Source organism: Mesoplodon bidens (assembly GCF_964165515.1).
Source record: "Mesoplodon bidens genome assembly, chromosome: 17".
Classification (NCBI taxonomy): domain Eukaryota; kingdom Metazoa; phylum Chordata; class Mammalia; order Artiodactyla; family Ziphiidae; genus Mesoplodon; species Mesoplodon bidens.
The window spans coordinates 9,449,535-9,462,397 of record NC_138174.1 but is presented as its reverse complement, the minus strand read 5'-3'; positions in this window follow the sequence as shown (position 1 = coordinate 9,462,397).

Sequence of the window (12,863 nt, the reverse complement as noted above, 5' to 3'; positions counted from 1 at the left end):
TCCACCTCTCTCATTACTGCCTAGTTAATGGGCACAAAGTGATATCTCATTATTTTATTTGCATTTCTTTTATTAATAATGTTAGAGCATCTCTCCATCTGTTTTTTACCTCAAAGAATTTCCTCTTCTGTAAACTGCCTCTTCCATATTTTGTCCATTTTTCTACTGGAGTATTTTGTTGTCATTGATATGCAGAATTTCCTTGTGTATTCCAGATGTTAATCCCTTGTCCAATTTAGACATTATAAATATCTTACCTCTTTGTGTCACCTGTGATCCATGGGACCACAAATGTTTTGTTTTCACCTTATTTTATTTAGCAGATCCAGATTTTTTAAATGAATTACTTTGCCAACAATAAAATTTATATTTTCTGTGATGCTTGTTCCCTCTCCTTAATGAAATTAGTTAATATAAGTGATGCAGTTAGAACAGTCTGGCATATGTTATGCATTCAATGCATGTAATTTTTATCATCACTGTATTTAATTCAAATACATGTTTCTCATATGAAATTCTCTCATATGACCTAACTAGCATAACTGCCTTAGGATACATTCAAATGATTGAAAATTGAGGTCACCGTGATTTCTTTATCAGCAAAGATGATTCAGTTATTTAATGTTATTATTAAAAGACAAGAAAAAATAAGAGACACAGTCCACTATTTTGACTCATGCACAGTCTTTAGGGATTATATGGAGGGTTATATATGCCACAGAAATTATAGCATCTTTAAACTTTTAAGAAAGAATGTATACCCTGTGGCATAACCTCAGCCTATCTGTTTCACTGCTTTACTCTCCCTGATTCTCCACTCTTGTGTCACCTTATGGTGACCCCTTATTTCCTTATTCTAAGAGTCGTTGTCATGTTAAAAATAAATAAATAAACTCACAGGTGATGTGATCCCTTCCTCCTTTTAAATTCCCCAAGTAAATGTTGTTACAATTCAATTCCTGGAAACACAGCCTTCCATGAAGAACTGAAGTGTCTACAAGAAAGGCTGCCTCTTTCATCTCCTTCACAAGGACCCTCAGGCCCTTCTGCAGAGCTGCACCTTTGCCTCTCGATCATGGCTCCTGACTCTACTCAGTGCCCTTGCTCTTCACCTTTACTATCATGATCAAAACACCTGCAATCGTGGCAGCGAGTGAGATGGTGTACAAAGGGAATCACAGACATACACGTGTACTTCTGTGTAACACCCAGAGCTTCTAATCAGCCTATTGTAGATGCGGATGGTTGTGGACACAGAATAATCCTTTTAAATATCTCTCAAAACCTTATTTCAATCAACTAAATATGAATAAACAAATGAATTGGTTTCATGTCAGGAAGGTATTTTTCTCCCTAGATTTCTGATTTCTACAATTCTTGAGACATTCTGATTAAACATGAGAGTAACATCTGCGAGAGAGATATATAGATATACAGATATATAGATATAGCTATAGATTGACAACAGACATTCAAGTGTACATTTTTCCTTTGGAGAATGAGATCATATTAAAGTTGAGAGATTTTCTTGCATAAGTAGTTGAATAGCTTTCATGTAAACAATAATTATTTCCTAATTCCTTTCCAGATTTTTCATTAATGCCATATTGCCTAATAATTTTTAGCCACAAAATATTATAAGGAAGATAATTCAATTTTCATCACAGTGAATACAGCGGGATACCATTCATGTCAGCAATTTTCTCCTCAAGTTTGCCTCATGTAACCATTCCCTTAGAAGTATTTTACTTAGTGCCTTTTAATCCAAAAAAAGAAACTGCTCTGAACAGCTAAATGGGGTGTTGCTGTTTTTTAAATGATGTCCAGTGTTTTCTTTTTTCAGATTAGAGAGCTGTTACCTTATGGATCAAAACATGAAGGAAATGGTTCAACGTTAGCAGTGAACTTTGTTTTAATACACTGAGTATGTTTTCTTAGTGGTTTTGTAAACTTTCGCCATCTGTTGCTGAGCTGGGAGGACCACATACTTCCTTTGCAAGTGAAGTAAGATGCAATACATTTAACCTCCGTATGTGTAAAACCAACTATTTAAAACATGAGAATAATGGATCAAAGTCAAGCTGAAGTCAAAAGGCTAATGTTTTAGCAATACTCTTAGCAGCGTTTTTGCAAACATCTCCACACTGTGTGACTTGTACTATGTGATCATGGACTGAATGTTTGTGTCCCCTTAAAATTCATATGTTGAAGTCCTACCCCCAATGTGATGGTATTTGGAGAGGGAGTCTTTGGGAGGTAATTAGGGTTAGTTGAGGTCATGAGGTTGTGGCTTTCGTGATGGGATTAGCATCCTTATAAGAAGGGAAAGAGACAAGAGCTCTTTCTCTCTGCCATGTGAGGACACAACAAGAAGGCAGCCATCTGCAAGCCAGGAAGTGGGTCCTCATCAGGAACCAAATTGGCTGGCATCTGGATCTTGGACTTTCCAGCCTCAGAACCATGAGAAACCAATGTCTGTTGTTTTAGCCACCTGATCTATGGTATTTTGTTATAACAGCCTGAGCAGACTAAGATATGTGATTGGTGATAACCATGGGGACTGAACAGATACATTCAGCAATTGTTTAAGGTAAATTTTCATTCAAGATTTCTTTGGCTACTTTCTCTCTGCTTTGCATATGAAGTCCTACAGTGAGAAGCAAACAAGGCCAGAAGAGTCTCACCAGCTGATTGGAGCCTCTGGAATCTCGCGCTAACCTCAGGAGAAAATATTGTGAAGAATATGAAATGTATCTTCATCATTTATGACCTCCTCCTTTATGGGAAATGATCTCAACGATTAATTCCTAAGACAGAGCTGTCCATCTAACTATACCACCCACCCTTCTGCAACTTAAACAAGAGTATCTGCTTTCTCAAATAAGATGCTTTTACACAAAGGAATGGATGAAAGGTGGGATTTAGGACACCAGGGCATCTTTCTAAGTAATCAGCATTTCCTTCCCTTGCACTCACTTGTGCTCACTGGCTGCCTGCTCTGTTTGCAGTTAAATGCTTGAAGTCTCAGGATCAGGCTCAACTTCCGAACTCCTCTGGCTCTTCTCCCATGCTCTGCAAATAGGCCCCTTGCCGATTCCATCCAGTCTTATCACCCACGGCTGTTCCAGAAAGTTCTTTACATGGTTTATAAATTTTCCTCTTACATCCACTGAGTAGAATCATATTGATGCCTCTAGAAAAGGGCAACTTTCCAGAAAGAATAAGCTAGTGCACAGTGCTGGGTGGGGCTTTCTTCAGGAGAGAAAACGGACAACTCAGCAGGGCCAGACTCAAGAAGAGGCGGGGGAGGCATCCATGGTGCAAACTTCAAGGAGGCGCTGATGCCAGTGCCAACCCTGCACTGGTGGGACCCCGAGAATAAGCGCCTCCTTACATTTTGAACCCTACACACCTCACGCCCCTCACCCTGGTGGCCCCAGCTCTCACAAGCCCAGGTAACACCATTTTTTTTCCCTTGCCCCTTCTATCTGTTCTGGTCTCTTAAAATTAGGTTTCCAGGTGATCCAGTTGCAGACCTAGTAGGTAATTCTGATATAAATCATTTAAAAACACTATATGGCTGAACTGGGAGAGTCTTTTGTCAAATGAAGGCTTATTGCTTGAACTGGAAGATCTGGAATTTTACATATGTGCATTCTCCCCCAAAAACTTTAGAAAAAAGTGGATTGATTTTTATCAGTTTTTGTGTCCTTCAAAATCATTTCAGACAGGCTTTAATCCCCAGATGGTTATATAAATCACCATCTTGAAGTCAAGATGATGGGTAGAGTCCAAGTGGTCACATCATCTGTGGTGGTCATAAGAGGTACCACTCAGTTCTCAGGCCTGCTGGGAGCTCACTGAGCCAGCCCAGCATCTGCAGAGGAGAAATGAGAAGCCCTTCTGGGATGCCCAGAGCAACCCACGAAGGCAGGCCAAAGCCAATGTGAGCAAGGGTGGTGGACATCTATCTGCTCTGCTTGGCATCAGGGATGGCTGGAGGTGGCGGTGGAATGAGTGGAAGTCAGGTGCGATCAAGGTGGGCAGGGCAGCGAGTGTTGCAGACTGTCCATGCACATGTAGTCATCAAAGCTGGGAGGTCCACTGGAGGAGAAGAGTGATTATTCTCTCATCCCTAGCGAAATCTTTTGGACTATTTTGTTTTCTTTTTTCTTTTTTTCGGCACCACTCTGCTTGTGGAACTTCCCTGACCAGGAATCAAACCTGTGCCCCTTGCAGTGGAAGCGCGTAAGGTGTGCTAGCTATTCTGTCTGCCTCCCCAGATCCATTCCCTGTACCCTGCTGTGTGCCCAGGAGGTCGGCCTCCCTGGACTGCACCTCCAAGCTCCTGTCCCTTGGCATCTGCTTGGGTTCAGGCAACAGGAGGCAGTGGCAGGAGGTCAGAGGGGGATGAGAGAAAGATCGGAGTATTTCTTCTGCTGCTCCTTGCTTCAGTCATAGTCTGACTGTGGCCACCTGCCCCTTTTATGGCAACCCCTGCCAGGTGGCCCCTCCAGGACTCATGGACTCTGGGAACATGGTCTCTTGCCCTTGTCCCTTCAGGCTGTTTGGTGGTAACTGCTTTCTGCTAATGTTCGTACCCTGAGGGCCTCACTATTCCTAGTTATAATTTTCTTAACTCTGTCTACACTTCTGTAAATAGTCACTTTTTGTTTAAATTCTTTTGGGTGGAAGTCTATTTCTTGCTAGAACCCTGACTGATATATTCTTATCTATTTATCCCTATATATTCCTACATCTATTTTTTTATTATATAGAACAAGTTATCTTAGTTTCCCACTAAAAGAAAAAAAAGCATAAAATACTGATCTGAGTTCAGCTTACAAAATGTAGGAATTCAGGGACAGAAAGGAAATGTAAATATAGGAAAGGAACTGTATTAGTCAGAATTCTCTATAGAAACAGAACCACTAGGAGAGGGAGAGAGAAGAGGTGGGAGAGAGAGAGAGAGAGAGAGAGAGAGAGAGAGGAGAGAGAGGAGAGAGAGGAGAGAGAGAGAGAGAGAGAGAGAGAGAGAGAGAGGAGGTTTATTTATTATAAAAAGAATGGTTCCACGATTATGGAGGCTGGCAAGCCCAAAATCTGCAGTGTGGGCTGGCAGACTGAAGACCCAAAAGAGCTGATGGTGCAGATGAAGTCCAAAGGCGGTCTGCCAGGAGAATTCCCCCTTGCCCGGGGAGCTCAGTCTTTGTATTCTACTCAGGCCTTCAACTGCTTGGATAGGGCCCACCCATAATATGAAGGACAACCTGCTACACCAAAAGTTCACCAATTTAGATGTTAATCTCACCCAAAAACACCCTACAAGTAGACACATAAAATTAACCATCACAGGGACCTAGATAACTGAAAAACTATAGGGGAACCTCAATGATCAGGAAGTAATTGGACCAGTTAAAAAGTATTTTTAGTGTTATGACTGTGTATAGCATCCTAAATTTAGTTAGCTGTTCCCTTTGCTTTTGAACACATATGGGGCACATTTTTCTTGGTCATTTAATTTACTCAGACATGGGGAAACAAAGTCTTTTATTCATCTGAGTACAATGAAACACAAATATAAACACTCACTCACAAAAAGACACACTTAATGTTTTTTAATTTGTGCCACTTAAACAGCTCAAGCCTAGTGCCTCTTGACACTGACAAGGCCCTCAACCTGGGGTTAAGTGTCACTGTCCTTCCACACAAACTAGATGGCCCAGAGGTGCAGTGTCAGGGCATCAGGGCCCAGTGTGTGGAAGGCTCTGTGCTGTGAGGTTTGGAACAAATGAAATGTGCTCTTTCAAGCTTGGTAAACATCTGGACAAACATATATTTATCCTCTCAGTTCATTGTTGAGATGAGGCCCAGTGCTTTTAACCTTTATAATTAGAGCAGGCAAGAATGTGTTTTTAATCTTCTGAATCAAATTTTCTTTTGTTTCATAGGCACAAAGTGACAATCCCCAAAAAATCTGTATAGAGAAAGAAACTAATCACTCATGTAGAAAAACTCTTTTATGAGACTCTGGTGTGTGGTGAGGGCAGGGGCGGTGGGATAAGAATCTTCGTTTAAAAGCAATAAAATGGCTTGATTTTAAAAGAAGGACCTAAATATGAATAGAAATGTCTTCCCTAATGCTTTTGGGCCCATTCAGACAAATGACGTGATGGCATCTTGTTTTTAAATAGGACTCAGAATGCAGCGCTGTTCCTCATGTCATTTTTTATACCCAAAGCACTGCTCCAATGAGTGCCAAAGCATTTCTTCCATCAATATGAAACTTAATGTTGTCCTACTATTTTTTTTTATCAAGAAAAGATGTTAATTTTGTGTCCTTCCAACTTTTTTATACCAGAACCCACAGGACGGTAGGAAAATATAACAGTTTCTCCCTGAGGTTCTACAGCCAGAGAGTTTATTGGTGTAGCATGGGAAGTGTTGTGGTGTTCCCCTTTCTGTCCAGTGCAGGAGACACAGGTGGATAACACATATGGTGAAGGGACTAGGATACAGACCCTTTCGCATCAATAAGGCCCCGTTAGTCCATCTTTTTCCCCACTGCCCTGAACACCAAGGGAAGAGACACTTCTGAGTTCAACAAAAAAGTCCAGTGACAGCTTCTCCAGGGCAGAGGGTGAGCTTGCCTTACATTTTCATATCAAAAAGATGTTGCATCAGAAAAGATATACTCCAAATATAAAATAGTGCAGTCACTATGGAAAACAGTATGGAGGTTCCTCAAAAAATTAAAAATAGAGTTACCATATAATCCAGTAATTTCCTTTCTGGGTATATACCCCCCAAATTGAAAGCAGTGTCCTGGAGAGATATTCGTACATGCGTGTTCATAGCAGCATTATTCACAATAGACAAAAGGTAGAAACAACTCAAGTGTCCATCGATGGATGAATGGATAAACAAAGTGTGGTATAGACATACAATGGAATACTATTCCGCCTTAAAAAGGAAGGAAATTCTGACACACACAACAACATGGATGAAACTTGAAAACATTATGTTAAGTGAAATAAGCCAGACACGAAAGGACAAATATTGTCTGATTCCACTTACATGAGGCATCTAGAGTAGGCAACTTCATAAAGACAGAAAGTAGAATGGTGGTTGTCAGGGTTTGGAAGAGGGGGTGAGAGGAGTTATTGTTTAATGGGTACAGAGTTTCACTTTGGGATGATGAAAAATTTCTGGAAATTGATCATGGTGATGGTGGTATGACACTGTGAATGTACCTAATGTCAATAACTATACACATAATAATAATTAAAATGTAACTTTTATGTTATGTATATTTTATCACAATTAAAAATATATATATATACACATATGCTCCTAGGTGACTCCCATTTCTGCCCATACAGAGAAACTGCTGCTGGATTTACCTCAAAAAAATTTTTTTTAATTATAGTAAGTTGGGCTCTGGAAGGCCCCCCACTGAGGCATTCCATTTCATATGACCATACTTGAGTTACTGATAAAGCAAACTGTGAATAGTTTTCATTCTAACCTACAGTATAATTTTAGTCATCCTCAACTATTTCTATTGTCGTCCTCACAAAATTGCAAGTGAAGACCCACCCAGTTTCATAAGAGGAAGAGACTGGGACCAGGTCAGCCCCCATGACTGTTTCAGTCAACATTCTGGACCCAGATTTGACAGTCCATAGTTGCACCTGTTAGCATTAGGTGCCCCAGACACATTTACTTGTGTCTGTGAGTACTATGCATTTCAGCAGTGATTAGCAAAAAAGGAAACTACTAGAGATTGACACTAAACAAAAAAGAGTTAAAACAATGTAAGAGCAAAACTACCTCATATAGTTTTATTTTATAAGTAGTTCCATTAAGGATATTGGCAATATTCAGAAATAATATTCTTGTGTTTGGGTTCACTGGCACCAAAGACAATAGCCATATGAATACATGCATGGTTAAACAGATGCGAGGAAAAGACTGGTTGTTCCATTCCTCTGTGGCCTGTTTATACAACGATGCAAGCACCAGGATCCAAGAAATAACTGTCCCTCTGCTCTAAATACTATCCTAATGAGCCATAGCAAATTTGAGAACCAAGTCTTTCAGTTGTGTCCAATTCAGCTGCCGGTTTTCAGACACACTCTGTCCGTTCACTAACACAAACTTTCCTGCTATACGAAGTCATAATCCTTAACACAGGAAGTTAAGGTTTGGAGCCCTCTATTAATAACATAATTATCATAATTATCATGAAAAATGCTGTAGTAGGTGAGGAAGAAAATCCATCAAACAGAACAAAATGCTCGTTAGCTCTTATCAACATTTTACCAATGTAATCCAATACAATACTGAGATTTTATTTTCCATTGTATTGTTTTGTTTTGTTTTACTTTTACATATCCTGATTTCTTTTTGGCTTAATTGAATTTCTTTCTCATCCCTAGTATATGACTATAACTTAGGTAGGCCACTGAGTCAACTTCTTTGCCTTTCATGCATATTTTGATCCGATTTAAAACCAATTGCTGCTAATTATGCAGACTGGATAGTGATTCTAGTCAATAAACCAACCCTGCTGAGTTCACCTACTTGGGTTCCATACATCCAGGGATTACTCAAATGGCTTGGGTCTGGTCATTTTTTGCTGATGCTAAAACTAGAAAATTATTCTCAGTAAGGTGAAGTCAGGGTTTTTTTTTGTTTTTCTGACGTCTCCCTTATAAATGACTCCTCTGCTAGTCTGAAGACTGAACCCATTTACACAACAAACGTTTAGATCATCACAGTAACAGCCAGCCTTGGGCCCCTGCCATGAATTTCCCTGTAGAAGTATGGGTGTCATCCTGTCAATTCTGAGTTCCCCAAACAATTACTACCTAAAAACAGGATATGTTACTAGAATTCATATCAGTGGTTTAAAGTCCCATTAGTGGAACTGTTCCTTAACAGCATGTTCTGGTTTGCTATATAAGTTCTCTCAGGGTTTTTAGTTTGTCAAGAACCCTGTTTAGAGTATTGGAGCTATAAATGCTGCATTTCAAAATGACTTCACACACCGGATAACTTTACTATCAATAGATGTAGATTGAGCACTTTTGGGCACCAGGCTCTGGGGATTTATAGGGACCAAAAGCAGACTTGGTCCTGCCCTCGTGGAGCGTACTGACCCGTCGGAGAGACACCACCCTCATGGAAGGCAGAAGTATGTTTTGGGACTGACCCTTTGGGAGGCAATAAACAAGGTCTTCTCTTTTTAAAAAATGTTCTTAAAGTACAGAAGATATATATTTTCTTTGTCTACAATCTTGTATACTTAATATACCCAAATGAGTGCTGAGGAAATGACAGCTGACCTCATCAAGTTGTATCACCTCGCCCCACCAAGAATCAATAACCCTTCGTTCCTTTTATTTTAAATATCCCAGTCACCCATCCTAGTCTCACTGCTTCTCATGAGAGGAATCATTATTTTTTGTTCCATAATTCATAATATCAAAATTCCCCTGAATAAGACTTATATGTAGGTGTATATAGCCGTAGGTGTGTATGTACAGTTGACCTGTGAACCGTGTGGAGGTTAGTAACTTACAGTCGGCCTTCCACAGCCACAGTTCCTCTGCATCCTCGGATGGGGCCCTACTACAGTGCTTACTACTGAAGTAAGTGGACCCACGCAGTTCAAACCCACATGTTGTTCAAAGGTCAACTGTATCTAGATACTTTAAGCCATAACAGGGACACAATGCCCGCCATCCTCAGGTCAGCCCGACCTGTAGGGGCTGAACCTGGCCCCCTGCCCTAACTCCCACAGGCTAATGACTCAGTGTTTCTATGGGTTCTCCTTGGCGGCCTGTCCACTAATGGCCGCTCTTATATTACCCTGAGTAAATTTGATGGAGTAATATTGGTAGGATTTTATGACAGCAGTATGAATAGAATGAATATGAGAGAAACCTGGAGAGAAGGAGGGAGGGAAGGAGGGAGGGAGGGAGGGAGTGAGGAAGGAAGAAAGGAAGGAAGGAAGGAAAAGAGTCACAAAGTGGCTGAAACCAAGGAAAGAAACCTAAGCAAAAGTAGGTAGACCAGAAGGTCAAAAAGCATGACTGCAGGAGATATGCAGAATTATTGTTGCCCCCAAAATGGTAAACACTATCTTTCTCCATCATCTCATCCTACTGAAGTCCACTACCACAAGGTCATTACCAATCTTTTCCCAGCAACAGTTTCCCACTGGGCACTAAGTTGACTGACTCTATTCCTCAGACATCTATTAAAAACACCTCCTAGGCCCCAAGTGCAGTGCTAAGCACTTTACCTGTATAAACCCACTTAATGCCCACAAAAGCCCCATGGGATAGGCAGGGACCATACAGTCCCTCACTCAACACAAAGGGACCAAAAGCAGAAATACTCAACAGGTATTTGTTGAATTAGTAGTTTCAATAAAATATCCAACATGCTGTGATGGAGCACACAAAGGACTCCATGGAAGCTGATTCAAAAGGAAATCAGAGTGTTCCTTGAGGGCACAACTCTTTACCCTCCTTCTTCCCTCTGTCCAGCACATATGGCAATAGCCAATGTTTGTTGAATGATTGAACAAATGTAAGAGTAAATTAAAAATTTTTAAAAACCTCCCCATAGACAAAGCAGATGCTGTTTCAAAGATTTATTTAGGAGTTTATAATTATAAAATTTCTTTCCATAAGGCAGGCTGCAATTCTGATGATTCGCCATTGTGAACCTGCATAAGGATCTTTCTTTTTAAAAACAAATTTGAATTTGAGCTGTTAAACAGAACCAGCTTTCAGTAGATTTTTCTCATCTCCTCCCCTGCTGCTATATATCCTATGTCCACAAACAACGATGAAAAGGGGGAAATTTTTTCAGTTTAAAGTATACTCTTTGCATGAAAGAAAAAAAAAGTTACAAAGTCTAAATGGTTTTTGCCCAACTTATTTTGGGGAGAGTTGATGGAACTGATTTTTTTTTTGCATTTATATAAACACAGCCTTATGTTTCTCTATAGTTTTTAATCCCCCTCCAATGAGAAGTATCACAAAGTTCTTTACCAATTATACAGCAAAGAAATTATACCATTATATAATGCCACAGATTGTGACAATTCAAAGTTAAATAGCAACTTAACATATTGAAAAGTATAACAGGAAGGAAAAAGCATTAACAAGTGAGCTCATCTAGCTTATTATAGACATCAGGGCTTCAAAGTTCCATTCTACAGCAACAGCAGGAGCAATCACCAGCTAAGACGATGGAATGTACACATCACAAACAAGAACCTTGAAAGCTCCCATGCTCGTAGGCAAACCGGTTTCATCTTCTTGGTAGCTGACTCAGTTCAGCATGGATTTGGCCTTATCCCCAAATGTCCTCTGAGGTCATCATCCTCTGTTAATTTTCTTCTAATATTACATTAATGAATCAGAGGCTGGCAAGTAGTCAAATTTCCAAAACTCATTACAAAACTGCTTGCTGCCAATGGTAATGGTGCAGGCTCTGCTTGCTGTTCCATGGTTTCTGGCATTTGAGAGCAGGAAAATGTACTCATCAAAGTGGAATTTTTTGATTTCCAAACATGGCTAACTTGTGGGGAGGGAGTGGGAATCCATTCTGTTAGCAGCCTATGTTATTCAAAATATGGCTAGTGTGTTTCACAGACTCTTATCACCCTTTACAGTTTGATGCTCCTTAATTTGTTGGCTGATTTCTGTCAAATTCTAGCACATTCTAGAGATTTTGGTCTCTTCTCTGACACTGGATGCACATGGTTGGATGAAATAGTTTGAATAGATGCTATCTAGAGGGAAGAGAGCCAACGTTTCTGTACACCTTCGATAAACCAGATTCACAGACAGATGCCTTCCATACACAAACCACGAAGCAGGTATCACTGCCTCACTGTATGAAGGAAAGGCCTGAGGCTTCATGAGATTAAGTCAACATTTTACAAGCTATGGTCCATGGGGTTCATGGATCAGAATCACCTGGAAACTTGTAAAATGCAGATCCCTGGGCCCCACCGTAAAACTACTTAATCGGAATATTTGGGGAGGGGCCTTGGAATCTGAATTTTAATTTTTCAAGTGATTCTCATATAATGAGGTTTCACTGTGTGAGTATTTTGCCCCAGGTCATCCTGCAAGGAGGGAACAGAGATAGGATCCACATTTAGGTCTGTGGACTCCAAAGGCTCCATTCTTTGCTGTTTCTGAGCTCTCTTCTAGCTCTAGCCTTCTAACATTTTAGGAATAGAACCAACTTAAGACATTACAGTAATAATAATGATAGTTAGCTTTTTTGAGTGCTTATTATATGCTAGGCCTAAGTTAAATACTTAACACACAATATTTCAATAATTGTCACAATACTCTGCTGGGGTCAGTATTATTATTATTATTATTATTCCCATTTTACATATCTCGGAACTGAGGATTGGAGAAATTATTTTAACCCATATCTGTCTATAGCAAATGTGGTACTAAGAACTGGCTTAAGCAGGCTGCTTGATCTAGTCAAAACAAGGTAATGTCTCTGCAAATGCAGTTTTAGCACAAATCCCCTTGTCCTCTCTTCCAAACAGCCAGCTGCTCCTAAACCCATCCAGTATGGAAATTCTGGAGGCTTCATTGGTCTAACTGGAAAGCCTATGCTCTTATTATGTGGTATTCTATAGACCTTGGACAACCATTTATTTTTAGCATAATTCAGTTCAATTTAGTTCATTCCAGTTCAATTCCACCAAATGCTTATGGAGCACCCAATATATAACAGGGATGTGCTGAGCCCTGTAGAAGATGAAAAGGTAAATTAGAACTTTGTGCTCCTGAACCTCACTACCTAATGAA